Source organism: Nylanderia fulva, unplaced genomic scaffold (assembly GCF_048542155.1).
Source record: "Nylanderia fulva isolate GAGA-0341 unplaced genomic scaffold, ASM4854215v1 Scaffold1, whole genome shotgun sequence".
Classification (NCBI taxonomy): domain Eukaryota; kingdom Metazoa; phylum Arthropoda; class Insecta; order Hymenoptera; family Formicidae; genus Nylanderia; species Nylanderia fulva.
Window position 1 is genome coordinate 2,490,310 of NW_028189192.1, and position 17,377 is coordinate 2,507,686.

Consider the following 17,377-nt stretch of genomic DNA (forward strand, 5'->3'; position numbering starts at 1 on the left):
TATAGTATATTGGGAAAACTCCGCCACGTTTGTTATCTCTGCAGCGAGTAAAAAGGTACGCTGTGAAATAATTATGCAATCGGTGCTGCTATATGCCAAATGACCATCCCTGCGAGTGCATGCCGCTTCCGAGAGCGCGCGGATGTGGAAGTGCGTGCCAGAGCGATTCGCCGCGATACGCACTATTATCGTTAATGTATGCGGCTCGCGTGTACGCGAACTTACACCGACGCGAAGTCGGTTATCAATCATCGTTGAAGGAGGGAATACGTGCCAACAATGCCGAGCAACAATGGGTATTCCGTGGTTCTGAACCGCGTACAATATCGACGTTACATGCTTTCGTCGCTTTCCCGACCGTATTCACCGAAAGCGCAATGTTTTCGAATATGTTGCATAGCGGCTGTACAAGTTCTTTTTTTGTTCGCGGCCTAGTGCGCGCTATGTTACTATTCACAAACCTATTGGAAATTACATTTGTTACGTAGTCTCTTCTTTCTTCCTTTTCCTTTCTCCCTGTTTTTGTTTCCCTTATCGCGTTATAAAATTTGTTCAAACGCGAATGGCGGACGAAACACGAAAGATAAAATTTTTGCGCTCGAGACTCGGGAGAATTTAATTTGCCTTTACGGTCTCGGCGAGGTCGGTGTAGAAAAAACAATCGTTTGTAAATAAAGATTATATCTTCCGCGCCTCTATATCCGAGTATTTCTTCTCGCGTCTATTGTACGACGAATTAAGATGTTGGGGAAGAAAGGAGAAAGGGTGGAGAACAAAATTGTTCGGGGAAGTGTGTTTCGGAGCAATTGCGAAGTCCCGATACACAAATCCGATAAGGTTCGCAAATGTTCCTTTTACAAGAGAGCACGCGTTCTAAAAGAGCAGTTCAGTACGTTCTCGTAATCGATATTACCATCTACCACGATTCGCCATTAATGTAATTACGGGCCTCCATCGTAAAGCCAGGCAGACCCCGCACGTTGATCAAATTTCCAATATTCGAAACATTATACCTTCCGATCGGATTACCGTGTCGCGTAGATTTGGAATTACGAATTGTTTTGATAACGAATAGATTCGCCTTGCAAGGATCCATTTGGAGAGAGAGAGAGAGAGAGAGAGAGAGAGAGAGAGAGAGAGATTTATATCATCACCGTTGATAAAATTGTCTGCAGATCAAACTCTTATATTTGAGTCGCATCAAAGGGATACCAAAATTTTTAAATCCGTTTTTACGCATGTCAGAATAAAAGAGAGAGGTGTATAAAATGTTATGTGTAAAAAAAATGTTTGATTAATTAATTCTATCCGAGATCGGGAAATGAAGAAGAGTAGAGTTTTCATTCCATCGCAGCAAAACCGTTATGATTTAACCGTAAAGATTTATTCCGCAAGCAATAAGTTTCTTTGAGTGTACATTTGAATCTCCATCGAAAGAGTCACTTGCCACATCATTCCGGTACCGCAAACTCGCCGTTTCCTGTTTCCACGCAACGCTGCAACTTTAGCTCCGTGTAACTCGTCATCTTGCAAAATAAATTTCGCAAATGTTACCGAGGGAAAAGATTCATTCGCGAATTCTATCGCATCTCGCATATCGGGGCCACGTGATTTGTCATCCGTTCAATAACATATTATAAACGCGCGTGTAAAATTTATCTTGCGCGCAATGAGAAAATCTAACAATCACTAGTCTGGGAAATGATTGCGAACGCGAATGAGGTAACCGAATCTCTCGAGTCTGGATTTCGTGGAATAACCGAGCGGAGTAACCGCTGGACGTGAGGAATCGCTCCTTAAATTCGCGTCGGCGTGCGAAGGGCGGAACGATTGTTCTTCGTCGGCTTTCGCCGCTTTTAGCCTCCGTGCCCTTATTCCCGTGCCATTAATTAACACCGACGAATTAATAGCGGTAACGTAACCGCATCTCCACCGCACGCACGTTTAAAACCGCCGCGAATTCCGCGTCTTTTCCCGCCGCGCGCCAGATTTATCTGCGAAAAGGAAATACGGGGGAACACGAAGAAATAGAGATTGCGTGTCACTTCCGGGCGATATACTCTTCCTTCGTGGACGATGCGGTATAGAAAAATAACGAGTAGGGATTATCTATACCTCATATTGATTCGCTTAAAAGCACGCGGGGGCTCTCGTACCCCGTATTTTTAGATCGTGTTGTGTTCACCACTTACATCCGTTTATTTTTCCTTTTAACGCGTCGTCGCGTCGCATCGGACTTTAAGGTCACGCGACATTATCATACGTGTATCTCTTGCATCAGAGAACGAAAGAGAGAGAGAGAGAGAGAATCGGGTTGCTGTGGTCGACACGAGGGTCGATACGGCAACAACATTGGCCGTTTTACGCTTTATCGACACAAATTGCATCGTCATTATCCGTAATGTTATCATTCGCGGCGCAGGCTTGACAACTTGTAAGTGCACTCTGCATTCCGCGCAATGAAAATTTCACGTAACGGCTTTCGTTTCTTCCCGTATAATGCTTTCATTACTATATATGTACGTATACTCACTAATATTTTTAACTCTAAGAAAGGTATGTCTGATGGGAAGGGAAAAAAATTATATCAAGTATTATTACACTCGCGGTTTAATAATCTCGTTATTAAAGACATATTGGTATATTAGGTACATCTGTAAACGCAAGATATCCGAGAAGGTTCCTTTAGCCAATAGAGCGTGATACATCGTCCAAGTTTTAATGAATGGTATCTAATTCCGCCATCTGCGCGAGACAAAAATTAAAACTTGCGCTCGAAACGTCAGAGGACGGCTATATAATCGAATTGTCGTGAAAAGTTTCAGCTTTCGCGCGCAACTAGATTTATTTCGCGGAATATCCGCGACTAAGGGAGCGCCGATGATTCAATTTAATATCCGATATCCAATTTAAATCGTAACGTACATACGGATTAAAGTGAACATATTGCATGCGAAAAATTGCGTTCTCTCTCTCTATGCCCCCTCATCGGCGGGGAACATCGTGCGATTGTTTACGAAGAAAAAAGGAGGAAGAGCGCGCAAAAAGCTTGTTATCATTCTCCGCGAATCTGTGATTAATTCGCACCGTAAATGATACGCGCGTCGTGCTTTTTCAAATATAATCCTCGCGAAAACTCTAAAACTCTCTCTTTTTGCTCCTCTCTCATTTCCTCGGGACTTTGTGTCCTCCACGGCTTTCGAAAGTCACTTAAGCGAGCTTACGCATTAAACTCGCTTCGCGAAATGTTCGTTGTGCATATTCGCGACACTTGTTCACAAAGAAGATTACCAATGACTGATTATGAATAATTATTCGAATATTACCCGTTCCTTTTTGTCGATAGTTTTCCCTGCTACGAAAATTGTCCAAATACACGTTTCCCTTCGGCTGTATAAATCGCGAGATCTGAATCGCTTGCTCGCTGCTATACGGTTTGACTGGTTGTTTATGCGTCTGGGTCAAAGCGTCAAAATACACGGAACGTTCCTGGTAGGCGCTATTTGAACGGCGCGAAGTTTTGGCGAAATCGTTATGTCGGTAAGTCAAACAGCGACCGAGCACGAAGCTATCGTCGTCGTATAGTTTGGGCAGAGTTGGCGACGGGCCCGGCCTTACATTTTCGCCGATAGAGATAGAGATAGGCGGGCGAAGGAGATGGAGAATAGACAGAACCCGATGAGTAGAGTGTCACGCGAGGAAGAGAGAAAGAAGCGCGAAAGGCGAAGGGGTAGATTCTAGAATCGCGCTCTCGGTAAGAGACTCTGACATGGCGGTTAATTAACTCGCCATACTGCGGCAGGCTGCGCGCAGATTGACTTGTCTGCGGCAATTAACGCTTCCCGTGCTTTTCGCAAAAATAGCTTCTCGCAAACGCGCGATTTACGATAACTGCGCGAACGCTGTCCGCAGATCATCGTTGTGCTAGAATGTTATAGTAAACGCGGAATTCCGAAATTATTTAAAGCGGATTTGAAACGTCGCTGGTGCGAGAAAACTGAGGAAATACTGTAGTCGATTGATATAAATTGGGGCTGATGCCTGGTCGACAGAATTAGAAGTGACTGAAATGATGCCAACCCGTCTTTTTCCACGAACGTCGTCACCGACGGTGTCAGATTGTCATTATCTTTCGTCGGGAATTTTACCGAGACGTTTTATTAATACTATTTTATTAACGCATCCGTCAAGATTGCAAATGATATCGTAGACATCGTAGACAAAACAGCAGTCAGAGCTTTCAGGTATAGCACTTAATAATTTCGAAAGAAGGACGCGTTAAAGTATCGAATTTCGCGTGTGTCAATATAGTATAAATTCATAATGAGACAAATAAAATTAAAAGACGGATTATATCAAGCAATTTGACGAATTTTATATTTTCTTTCGTTGCGTTTAATTCTGATATTTCCGACGATATTTACCTGCGCAAATGTTTTGTTGTTTCGGAGTAGCGCGATGTTGCGTCCGTAAAAACGATAGAAGAAGCAGTGTACAAAGAGAGTGGAGTGTAAACGAGAGGTCAGACAAGCGGGTCGATTAATTAATCGGGAGACGGACAGCAGATGGTACGTGATGCGGGAGACGCGAGACAGACTGAGAAAGAAAGGAAACGAACAAAAGTGGCGATAACTACACCGTCATTTTTATAGCTTTTATGAGCCGAGAAAATATTTGAAGTTTATTACATTAATTAATAAGAAATTAATAGACTTGTGTGTATTTTGTGTGTTATTATTTCTTTATCTTCGTATAATAGTTCAAAATATTGAGATGTTTTTTATATTAAAAATATCATGCAAATGTTTTAATGATTTGAGTCTTAAATATGCAAGACACTTCAAACGTAGATTATAAAAAATATTCATATATGAATAATGATTTTGTTAACGTTTAAAAGCATGATAATTTTTTACAAACACTTGCAGAATTCATCTTGACATATATATCTTTCAGAAAGTTTAATAATTAATAACATGTGCCTGGAATGAACCCGCGTTTTTTTAAACTTTTTAAGACAAATATGTAAACAACTAATTTGGTGCTTATAATTAATATGAATGAGTATAGAATAATAAAAGAAATAGGAGATTAAATATACGAATAAATTTTAGTTTGGAAGTTAAAGATTGTATTTGTAAAGCGTTAAATGAAACATATATTGAACACAAAATCATGACACCAAAAGTTGTAAATATTTCTTATTATTTGTGTGTATCATATATCTATACATAGCGCGAAATAATAAATTTCCAAAGTGTTCAAATTTTCAGTTTTATTATAGTCATATATTTTTAACTTAAAATATTTTAGAGAGTGCAACTTAATTCCAAACGCATGTTACTCAAGAATGAATTTTCTTCAACATTTATCAAGATTAATCCGTGTTATCAAAAATCAATATGATATACAGTTTACGAGTATACAAGCGATAAAGAGAGAGAGTGAGAGATAGACAAATATTAATAAAAAGTATATATATATATATATATATTTAAAATTTTGGATATTGCAAGATATATCAAACAAAGATAAAACATTTTTCTATTGTTTATAATATAATAAGAATTTCAGAAATTGACGATTCGAGGTATTTTCCGTTTTGATCCTATTAAAGTACGGCACTGCGCTGCGGCGATTCGAATCTCTAGCACCGACGTCCGCGTTCTTGGCGAACGGGGGAGCGTCATTACTTAATTTAGATTAATTTCAGTTCTCTCGCTTCTGATTCGTCGCTCGCGCAATTCGAGCAACGCGAACGTTTCTCGAAAAAAATTACGAGGCGGTCGACGACACGCAGAGAGAGAGAGAGAGAGAGAGAGCAATATCACGACGTTTCTATCGAACGATTCGCGACGATTGTTCTGATGATACGTCATCGAACGTCACGCGAAGATTTTTTTAATGACATTACTTCCAGCAAATTATATAGGATGGTAATGTCGTTGATGTAGCCGACCGATAAGGATCGGTTTAAAAGCCTTGAAATTTAGTATACACGCACATCCATTTTCATATACGTCGTATAAAGCATCAATATTTCATCGGCTATAAATATCGTCGTGGACACTGCTGTCCGCAGTGATGACGCTTAACGCGGCGAAATAAAAAATACATTTGTAGGAAATGAACGCTTGAATGTTAAAGCCCTGTCGGAAGGGACCACGTGTATATGGATCGAACAATACTTTTTAACGTAAAAGAGCGCGCGCTCTAAATTACGGCTCGTATAACACTGCAATTATATCCGTCGTAACTTGGTCGCTATTGCGTGATAGCGGGACGATTTACTCGTGACAGGCATTGCGGCAAAATCTGTTTCAAGAGTAGTTTAGTAGAAATAAACCTGTCTCTTCCAAACGGAGAGGCGGGAGAAAAGGGAGGAGAGCATAACGATGAAATGGGCAAGGGTTATTATAGTTATATACGATATTTCATTCTACTAAGCGACATACCGGTTGGGACAAGTCTCAGGTTCACGGTTACCTGATCGCGATAATCGATATAGCATTGCGAGTCCAGTCGAGTCGCTTAATCGACCACGTTTTGCTTCGATTACCTCCGTCGGGGCAAGTATGCGAGTGGATCGATTTCATTGTATTTCAGATTTACTCTCTTGCTCGAAATAAGTATTCCTTTTTCCCTTGCAAATAAATCAATTCAAATTGCGTCTAAAAATTATTTATGAATTTAGATATTTTTATTCGATAAATAACACGCATGTGCCGTCGCAATAAAATATTTATTTTAAAAGTGCATCGCGCAGAAATCTAGGTAATGGAAATTTTATACATTTCCTCACGACGTTAAACAGCTGATTGATTTACAGCGATCCACTTAAGGTAGATTTTTTCGAGGCCCGGGCGTCAAGTTTTAATCGGCGATTCGAGTAAGCTGTTTCTAGCTGTTCATCCGGGTGATGAACGACGCTACTTGTGCCAAGCGTCGCCTACATTAAGTAATTTGCGCGATCGTAGGTTTTCGTTCTCGTCGAGTCTCAAGACTCTTGTCTTAGCGATCTCTTCACAAGGGAAACTTTAAATGAAGATTCTGTTTATATAAGAAAATCCTTCTCTCTCGTAGTTTTTTTCACAAAGTTTTAACGGCGTAATAATACTAGTCGATACGATAAATTCGGGATTAGGGGGTTTTTTTTTAACGTCGGAAGTTAAACGGCCGAGCCCTATTCGGAGAGGCCACCGGCAACATGGACCAACTTGCTGCGGGCCATAAGTCTTCGTCGTGACTTTACGGCGGCGCGAAAAGGCTTCTTGGTCAAACGACGGCCGCGATAAATCTTAATTCGCACGTTGAAACGCGGCGTTTAGTGTTTCACGCCGGGGTGAGATATGACCCGCTCGCTGTCTCTCCCTTTCGCGCCACGAATGCTGCTTCGGGATCTGAAGCTGCGCGAAATTCACCCGGAGGAAAATTCGCAGGAAAGAGAGAGAGCGGGATCTTTCTCTCCCTTTCGCACAAGTGCGACCTCATTTGCCTACTTTATTACCAGGCAACACACCGATGAAACCGCTTTATTTCCTCTGCCGACTCGCTTGATAGGGTCGAATGGATTCTCAGCCTTGGAACAGCTGATTACGATATGAATCATCCATTCTACCGGCTTCGATAATATACGTGGGGACTCGGATTCGCCTTAAATCTCACTGACGCGCGTTGTGCGATTAAATCCGCGGCGGTATCTAAACGTCGAATATCAATTTTTGGATCTTTCATATTAACTGTTTTGATAACTAAGTCTCGAGCTAGATTCCTGTTATGACTATGCGGTCGTGCGCGAGCGCGGAAGAGATTTCATCTTAAAATACATCTCGTGTACGTTATACATTTCATTTCACTGAAATGCATCTCTGTAAATATTCGTTGCAAATAATATGCCGAGAAATATTTGTGTTGAATGCTTATTTGCCTGAGATCTGTAAGCCGTTTTATTTTTGTTCCGGGAATGAAAGCAGCGAACAATTTCGACCTTGAGTACATGACGTGATATCATGGGCGGTTCGATAAAACAAGCGGGCAATTTGAAATAATCGTGTCACGCCATTAAAAAGATTAAATTATAGTGGCTTTCTTTCTAAACGATCACGACAATTCTAAAACATTCTAATCCATTCGTCTCACTTGATGTGGTCGCGTTTAGCCTTGAAGGAGCAATAATCGTCAAGGTGTTATCGATTATGAGGTAGAAAGTGAGTATATTGCAATGAATCGCGACTACATAATAAATATAAAAAGACACGATGACGACGATATACGTGCTTAGATAGGCGAACATTCATAACTATATACCAAGAATCGATAGACAATATCTTCATATTTAGATACAGACAAGATGAACTAGTAGTAGTGCTTTATAAAACATGAAATAAGTATCGAGAAATAAATCTTATTTCGATATGATGAGCTTCCCGGCTCGCCTTTTTTTTTTTTTTATCAAGTTAAAACGCATTATTCGATGGCATACAATCAAACATATGCGAACTTATGCGATTTGCCACCTCGTACATCTAAAATTGTGTATAATTCGAGAAATTTGAAATCTACTTTTCTCCAAGCGCACGAGTTCACAATCGGCTAACTTTATCGGGGCTAAACCCATAAAACATCCCAAGTCTCTGTTTCTCGATCCGTTATCCTGTACCCTCGATGGGTGAATCTACTCCGAACTGGCCCGAACAAGGAAGACCGCGCCCTTCTCGGAAGTATCCCTCGCGAAATGGAAAGTAACGATCTGCCTCTGTCGTACGAGGGAACAGCAAACCCTCCGTCCTCTGCTGCGGTATCCCGAACCTATATTTTCTTAAGCGTTAACCCTAAGAGATCCGTTCCTCTTCTCCCTTTCCTTCGCCGCACTCGTACGTGCCAAGCACGAGAAACACGTATAAAACCGTCCTTACGAGAGCGAACGTGCAATCGCTCGCTCGCAAAAGACGGCTCTCGCGCGTCTTCTTTGTGCAAGCGAGATCTCGGAGGTACGTACGTTCCCATGCAAATATGCAGGGACGCATCGGCGATCCCCGGTGCTTCCTTTGTCCGGTCTTTATATTGTTTCATTTATATCGTGTTGCTCCTTGGAACGATACCATATATCGATTAAGTATCTGTCATTCGAGAAAAAGAGTAACTGACACCTGATCATCATCACACGTACACGCAGACACATGGTCTGAATATGCAATACTAGTTTTTTAATAATTTTTTCGAAGAAAAACGAGTCGATTTTTTTTCACGATTTCTTCATTCTTTCTTTTTTTTTTTTTTTCATGATTTAAATGGAAACATACAATCTTACGTGTGTAAATATTATATAAACGCGGCTCTAGAGAACTGACTAATACGACTATTTATAAATAAACGCGCAGAGCGTTAAGCGACTCTCTTACTTAATCGATAGAAGAACATTGTTCGACGTAATCAAATTTACGTAATCCTTACAAAGGTGCGCTTAATACGCTTTAAACATCCGGGGTATCTCGAATCGTCGTGCATTGCATAACGACGACGGCGTCACGGGATTTCACGCGTAATGAACGAATTTCACTGATTAGTCGCTTGATACGTGATACGCCCGTTGCTTTTCGTAAGCCAGCAAGGATGATTTCGACGTCGAGTCTCATTCAACGATCTGCTTTCCATCCCACACGTTGCACGCCACGTCGTGCGTGTTAACCCTTCCAGAATTGCGATGCGATCGTAATGCATACATGTTAGCGGCAGGAGTTAATTCCGATGCGTATTTATCGAATGTAATATCAAATCAATCGAAATGCTCGATTCTGAAATCAAAAGCGGTGTAATAATACCACGTATAAATGCGGAGTGTATTTGTACGAGGAATTAACACCTTGTGTAAAAAATATCGATAAACTATTATAGAAAAATATATGTATATAGATAGAGAAAATATGGAATCTGCAAATAATGTCACAGTCAATGAATTTCACAAAAATAATTATCTTATTCAGCTTTAAAAATGAAACATATCTTTTATTATTACGCATATCTTATCAGATCTTTTGTTCTTCTAAAATTCTCAATATTAAATTCTGAAACTTTTATAATTCAGTGTTTCATATGATCAATAAAATTATTTATATATATACTTCTCGGAAGAAAATTATATACCTAATATCGAATTGTATAAAGTATTTTATGTGTTTCAAAAAAATGAATATATATATATTATATATTTTTTCTTCTCACAAAATTACATGAAAAATAAAATAAAATAAATAACACTTTGTAAGATAATATTTGTGCGAGTACACATATATTAATTCTATTATATTGGATATGTACAGTTTAATGGATTCAACCTATAAATAATAATATAGGTACATATATATGTATATTCACTTTTCATCGTTATACAATAAAAATAAATCATAATAAAAATATAAATATAATAAATAATATTTGATGTGAAACGTGGAATATGTGAAAATGAAATATATAGGGAGAGACATTTTTTTCGCATTAGATGAAGACGAGGAATAATTTTGATGACATTTATTATGCTTATGAATTTTAGATAAACAGATCAATATCTTAAGTATATCCCGTTTATCTATAATGCAACATTTTCTTGCTCATGTTCCCGCGCATTGTAATACAAGACATAAAATTTACTTTATTAGAATATATCGAACATTCTTACACGCGCATTCGCGCTCACGTGCAAAACACACGTATTAAGTATCTCGAGGATCGACTTTTCTCTCGAGCATCCACAAATTGAACAATCTAATATACATAAGATTCAAACTATCTACCTCTCCCGGGATTCGAGTTGTCAAAAATACGCAGTTTGCGGCTAAAAATAATACCCTTTCCCTTTGCGGGCGAAAGTGCACGTTCGACCTGTATCGAGTAACACACATCCTTCGCGCGTCACGAAAAAGATCAAATACTACCCGGTGTATTCAAAATGTAAAACGCAATCCGGTTTTCGTGCGCACGGATGTTCCCCCCTTCTAGGGGGGGAGGGGGAGAACCCTCTTCTCTCTGTGCTTCTCCCTTCCGCAGAGAGGCCCGGCTCTCTTTCCTTCGCACAACTACTATTCGACACAAAGCTTCGTTCGTTCTCTTTATATCGCGGCCGATGCGCAAGGTCTCCCGTTCGTTTCCCCGGGTCCGCTCTCTTCGCTTCTGCCACCCTCTATCTTCATCCCTCTCGTCGCTTTTTCGAGGCATCTTCGTCCCACTGACTCATTTCTTCCTCGAAGCCGACACTTCTCTCTCTCTCTCTCTTCTCCCTCTACTCCTTCTTTCACCTTGCCGAGTTGTATTCTTTTCACCCGTGTGATCGTCCTGCGCGTATATATATGTATATATATATACCGGGTGAACCGCGAGAGTACAATCTCTCGCGTGCTCTCTTCTTTGTTCACGAATTCGAGTGCCGGCGCAGAGAGCTGAAACACCAAAGGACGAGACGCTTGGTTGATTCTGTCTCTCGGTTTGTCATAAGAGGAAGTAATTTTGGAAAGGAGGATCTTTTGGATGGAAAATTACGAGGTTATTTATCCTTTAGACATTTTTTCCGCGTATAAATGTCACGAGTGTAAAGAAATGGAATGTAATAGAATTGTTCTCGAATTTTGTTGGATATAATTTAGATGCGATTTTAAGTAGGCAATTTTTATTTTATGCATTTCGCCTTGAAATAAAAAAAAAAAAAATGATTCTTTCCGAGTTACTCTCGTTAACCCAGTTGTCATGAATAACGCATCGAACAATCGTAATTTGGATATGTCGACTATTTTCGAACGATAGAGAATATTATTTCGCACTGAAATAAAATCGAAATTTGGATTATGCAAATACAAACAGGATCCGCATTATGCAAATACAGTCAAGATGTGTACTATGCAAACTCGTATTATGCAAATGTTCTCGGCGGAACATTTATTTCCACTTTCCTACGGGAGCATTCTCTACACGAATTTACACTTTATATAGCGCAACATTGCGGGATTATTTACCAAATGTTACGACGAATTAAGTTGCAACAGGCGTGTTGATGCATTACCAGTGCGTTTGCATATTGCAACAAAATCATTTCGCGAAAGGGTGAATAGCGCGTAATCGCCGAAATCTCGTGGACACCCCGTATACACCCTGGCGCGCCTCCTACGTCGTCGTGCTTCTGCCAACGACGGCGGCGGCGGCGATACATCGAATCTCCGAGGAGGGAGAAGGACAACGTCACCGGCCGCGCCGAGCGCGCGAGTGAGATCGTGACAAATCGAGTCGAGTCGGCTGTTGCCGGCCGCCCCCTTCCCCCTCCCGCCGAAGCCTACGTTCCCCCACTACCGCTCGAAGCGTCAGTCGCCCCGCGTCCCTCCGCCGAGTCGGAGCGTTGTGTCGTTTCCCGCTCATCGCCCCGCGTCGCACCTAACCTAACCTTCCGTACTCGCGACTCCGGTAAGCTCTCTTCTCTCTTTCTATCTTTCTCCTCTCTCTCTCTCTCGGTCTCCCTTCCCTTGCGTGTCATGCCTAACCTTCTCTCCCCACAAAGCTACCGCCGTTCGTCTCGAACAACGTCCCCCCCTCTCCCCGTTTCTCTCCTGACATACCACGATTCGTGTAGCAAAGTTTTAGCGTCGCTTCTCTCTACGTCTCCGTTTGTGGCGCGCCTACGATTTTTATACGGATCTATCGCGTGAAGTTTTCGCGGTTTTCGAGTTTCTCGAAGTTTCGTCATTTCTACGTATATACATGGTGCGCGTGTTTCTCTTCCCCCACTCTTTTTTATTTTTTCCTTTTCATCCGTCACACCGCGAACAACGCGTTTCGTCTTTGTTTCGCGCCCAGCTACCTACTACGTGCCGGTATGTATGCGCTCCTCTTCTATTTAATTTTTCCTCTTTCTCTCTTCCGTCTCATTCTCACGCCTTCTCCCTTTCTCTCGCTCACTCATTCGTCCGGTGTTTACCCCCGGCAAAATGGACGATCGGTTAGTGCATGAACGGCGTACAACGTGACGTACTCTTACAGAGTCGGTATATCCTCCTCGTGTGGGAGAGAGAGAGATAGAGAGTCGAAGTGAGAGGGGCGGTCGGGATAGAGAGAGACGGCGGCCGCGCGTAGCTCGTAGGGAAAGGCGGTGAGAGGAAGGAGAGCAGTAGCTAGCCGGTGGTGCGTCGTCGTGTCGTGCGCTTCCTAACCTCCAAAACGGCTCCTCGCGACAAGCGACGCGTATAAGCGACGCTGCCATCTCGACGCGCGCGCGTCTGTCTCTGTGCCTGTTCTTGTTACCCGTGACGTTGTCTTCGATTCTATAACCGCGATCCGCAGTCGCCGTCGACGCTGTCATACGACACGATTCGGTTCCCATCTCGCGTGTGTCAAACATCCCTCGTGTGGCTTTTCAGAGAGAGAGAGAGAGCGAGAAATCGAGAAGGAGGCGAAGGATCTGGTGAGAGAGAAAGAGAGTTTTTTATTGTCGGTGTTTTTTTTTTTTTCGAGGTCGATTGTCTGTGCCGCGATTTTGAGTGAGTGAGAGAAGAAGAGCCTACGAGGGATACTTGCGCGGAGATTTCCACTGGACATTCCTGCCGTCGTCGTCTGGGAGCCTACCGTGGACACGGTTAGTACAATAATAATTAGCGGAGCGACTTTCGGCGCCGGTCCCAACTTCCACGTTGTCGGATACGAATCGTTTTTGGCGTGCGGTGCGCGCGCTCCGAGAGATCGCGCGGATCTCTCTCTCTCTCTCTCTCTCATCCTCGTGGATGCGCCGGGGATGCGAGAGGCGCGCATGTCCGCGCGTCGAAAACCAGCTGTCACCGACGTTTGATCCTTGGCGACACGCGTGACTCCGCTTGTCAATTTTCACGCTCTTTTTTTCCTAACTCTCGTTCGTTGGGGTTTTCTCGATTTTGCGCGATTATTCGCCTCGTCTTCTCGAAAGCACGCTCGATTGCCTCGCGCAACCGGAGCGATGGGATGTGCATACGTCTTCTTCCGGAGCGAAAACACGTGGCCGTTCTTTCGAAATTATCAAGTTGATTTTTATCGCCCTACTAAGCAGCGAAGTAAAATAAAAGATTTATAAATGTAAATTGAAATCCGAGAAGGAGATTGCGCGCGCTGATGTAGTCAGCGGTTTAACGAAATTAGAAATTTTAATAAAAATTGTTATGCGTCACGATGAACTGATAGACACGCGTCGCACACAAGTGTTTTATATTCTTTGTGTTTTCTCTGCGAACGACAAAGTCATTGTTTAATTTCACTTTCGGTCGAGAGAGGAAGGAGACTGTGTGCATCGCATTTTTAGCCATACATTTCTTTCTTCGTTTTACTTATCCAGTTACTTTTCCAAATAGGAAACGCTATCGCGGATTATATTTTCTCTATTACGCAACTAAATAATTTTCCATTATCTCGCTCGGAGCTAAAAATTACGACCAATTTTTTTTCTTTCCGACGCGGAAAAACGCGATTTATACCTTACGTATCTCGCGGAGGAATCATGTTTTTCTTCTCCTGGAAAAGCAGGAGAGAAAAAAAACTTTTCGTTATCGAAAAATGCGAAACGGCGGTTGCGATACGCGTCAGTATCAATGAGAATTACGGGCGCGTGGTTAGCGGTAACGAGACTGTCAGTTTTTGCCGATGGGCGTAAAAATTGCTGCCATAAACAGAAGTCCGGAGTTGGCTACCGGTGGCGCATAGTTACGCGGCTTATCGCGGCGCCGCATTGCAACGCCGCGTTCCTCGAACTCTCGCGGCCTCTCTCGTACATGTGCATCGCCGTGTGCACGTGTGTATTCGCTTAGTACTACGGTACCCTGGCGTGATACGTCAGGTTTTTCATGACCGTGAGAATCGTCGTCGTTGCGCGCGAGACCTCCGTATACCTGCGAGCATTCGGCCCCCTTTATGGGCGACTTCAAACGCCTAGATGCCTAGGAGACCTAGATGCGCCTTGCGATAATAATCATAGTACTTGATAATACCCTTATTGACTATGCAACAAAATGCGCCTAAATACTTGGGATTTACGTAATTATACAAATAGAAACAAGAGTACACTAATATGTACATTAATCATATCGAACATATTTTAATATCTTATTACGGTAGACATTAATATTTTTTATTGTGATGAATCGGAGAAACTCATGAAATTCTTCCACCATATTGTCTCACGATTACCATGATTTTCAGGATAAATTTTGAGAAAAGATTCTCTCTGTGTATAAAAGCTGTAAAGCAAACACATCGTGTTTCTAATTGTAAGTTATGTTAAATAAAATTTGCATACACATGTAAACATTAAGAAATAAATAGAAAAGGAAATATAATATAATTGAGTACAGAAAATATGATTTCGCGATATAAATGTTTCCGCATTATTGCGCCAACATTTTCCTGATTTTTTCGTAATTGAATAAATTACTGAAAATAATGCTCGCTTACTTTTGAAATGGAAAAAATGTGGAGAACGATAGTTTTTACGAGTGACTTGTTTTTCTAAAAATTTACAGTAATGTATTAAGTAGTTTCAAGTTTCCAATTTGCTTCGGAATGCTGCTAATTTGCTTCAGGTTTTCCGACCGGCAAAGTACCCACTCTCTGCTCTCTAAGGTGCGCGCAAGTTGCTGCAAAACGCAGAGCGCTATGTTAAATACTCGTCTATAAAATCCCGGCGCCGCTCTTGCATTCGCGAGACGCGAAACTGAAATTTGTATCCCGTAGGCCCGCGCCTCGTTGAGCAAAAATGTCGTCATCTCATCGTTAATTCGACGCCATTTTGTCAATAGAGAAACTAGGCTGCAAAATAACTAACCGACAATCAGAGCGTACCTCCTTCCAAGCCAAACTATGAGTGAAGAAACTTTTAAAGCGCGTAATTGCTCTTCCTCGGGAATTAGAAACCACACCTTTTGCGTTCGTACGCGAACGTTGCTGGTGGACATAATAGGAAGTACACTGTAATCGCGATTAGTCGCGGTACAACGCAATCTTTCTCTCTCTCTCTTTCTAGAGACGAGGATAGGAAAGATTGTCCTGGGAATCGCGCCGTGAATTTATCCAGTCCTTTTTATTATTATTCATATAATTATTCGGATATCGAAGATCGGAGGAATATTCTCTCTCGCGCCGATAAGAAAAATAATTTTTTTTTTTTTTTTTAAGAACTTTCATACGTGTCGGTTAATTCGCGATTCACGCTACATCTTGACCTAAAATTCCACGGCTAGCCGGTGATATCGGCCGGTAATTGTGTCCGTGATCCGAATATCGATGACTAAGACTGTCCCGGGTGCAGGTAGGTAGAGGTATTTTTGCGCCGCGAATGGTAATCGCGGTGACGCTCGCGAAATCGAGATCTATTTTCTTCGATGATGCACCGCGCCGATCACGCACCTGTGCACATCTCGCGATATTGCACCTGGGCTACGATTAAACCATTTTTGCCGCGTCTGAATCGCGGGAAACCGGTTTTCTCGCTTCGTGTCTCTCGGTCGGGGGCGGCTCTCTTTCTTCTGGCCCGCGTCCGGTGGCTTTTATCGTCGCGGCTGGCTCATCAGCTATGCGAAACGCGTTTCGCAATTCGCGAGAATTCGAGCTCTTCGTTTAACCTCGAATGCCTTTCGACGCTTGAACCGACATTAGACCTCGCTATTTCGCCGTCCTTGATATTCATTCGTCTAACGTCGATTAAAGTTTCTCGGATTTATTATCGAATAAATCCGTGTTGGCAAGTTTTGCATTATAATGCGTTAATGTAGTTATTTCATTTTATTAAGGATAAAAGAGAGAGAATAAATGAGATTCCATGTATTTTTCCTACGTATCGCTATTTTATATGACCGCAGAATTAACGGTTATATATTTAATATATAAATATTAATACCGGAGGAAATATGATTTTATCGCGCTGCCGGATAATCGCGGCGCGATGAATTTTATCGTTTGACTACTGCAGAATTATTATCGAGTTTCAAAGTAACGCTGACAGGAGCCGACGAAAAATCTTTCCACTGATATTTTATATATGATTGCATCGAGTTGCGCGCATGTTAGGTGTCTCAGTTTACCTTGATATCGATCCGACGTGTCATCCCTTTTAATCTTTTCTTTCTTTTCGTTCTTCTCTTCGTCGTTTAGTGTTAAAGCACTCGGGGGCCGACGTTTTCAGGACGTATCATACTTGCAATTTATGGGAACCCTATGCTGAGAATGCTGAGCATGCGCTAGAACGATCTTAGGGACCTACGAGACGACTAAATACTTCCCATAACCGAGATATTAAAGGATTTATTAAGCGCGGAAGGTCAATTTGCTCTCTTCTTGCTTTTACAAGTTAATCATCTTTTTCTCTTCTGCGAGAGATATTTTCGCC

General features: G+C 41.9%; 1 protein-coding gene across 8 annotated transcripts in view; it reads left to right on the top strand.

The window, feature by feature from the left end:
• heph (polypyrimidine tract-binding protein 1 heph) overlaps nucleotides 1-17,377 on the top strand; it is a 386,169-nt gene that overhangs the window by 86,793 nt on the left and 281,999 nt on the right. Inside the window, exon 1 of one of the 8 annotated variants that reach the window (XM_085490362.1) lies at nucleotides 12,696-12,851. The exons of 6 other annotated variants lie outside the window; for them this stretch is intronic. The gene's annotated coding sequence lies outside the window, so the exon portion shown is untranslated. Of the gene's footprint in view, nucleotides 1-12,695; nucleotides 12,852-13,528; nucleotides 13,610-17,377 lie in introns of those variants that run through there. One more of the 8 variants, XM_085490364.1, reaches the window with a different exon arrangement.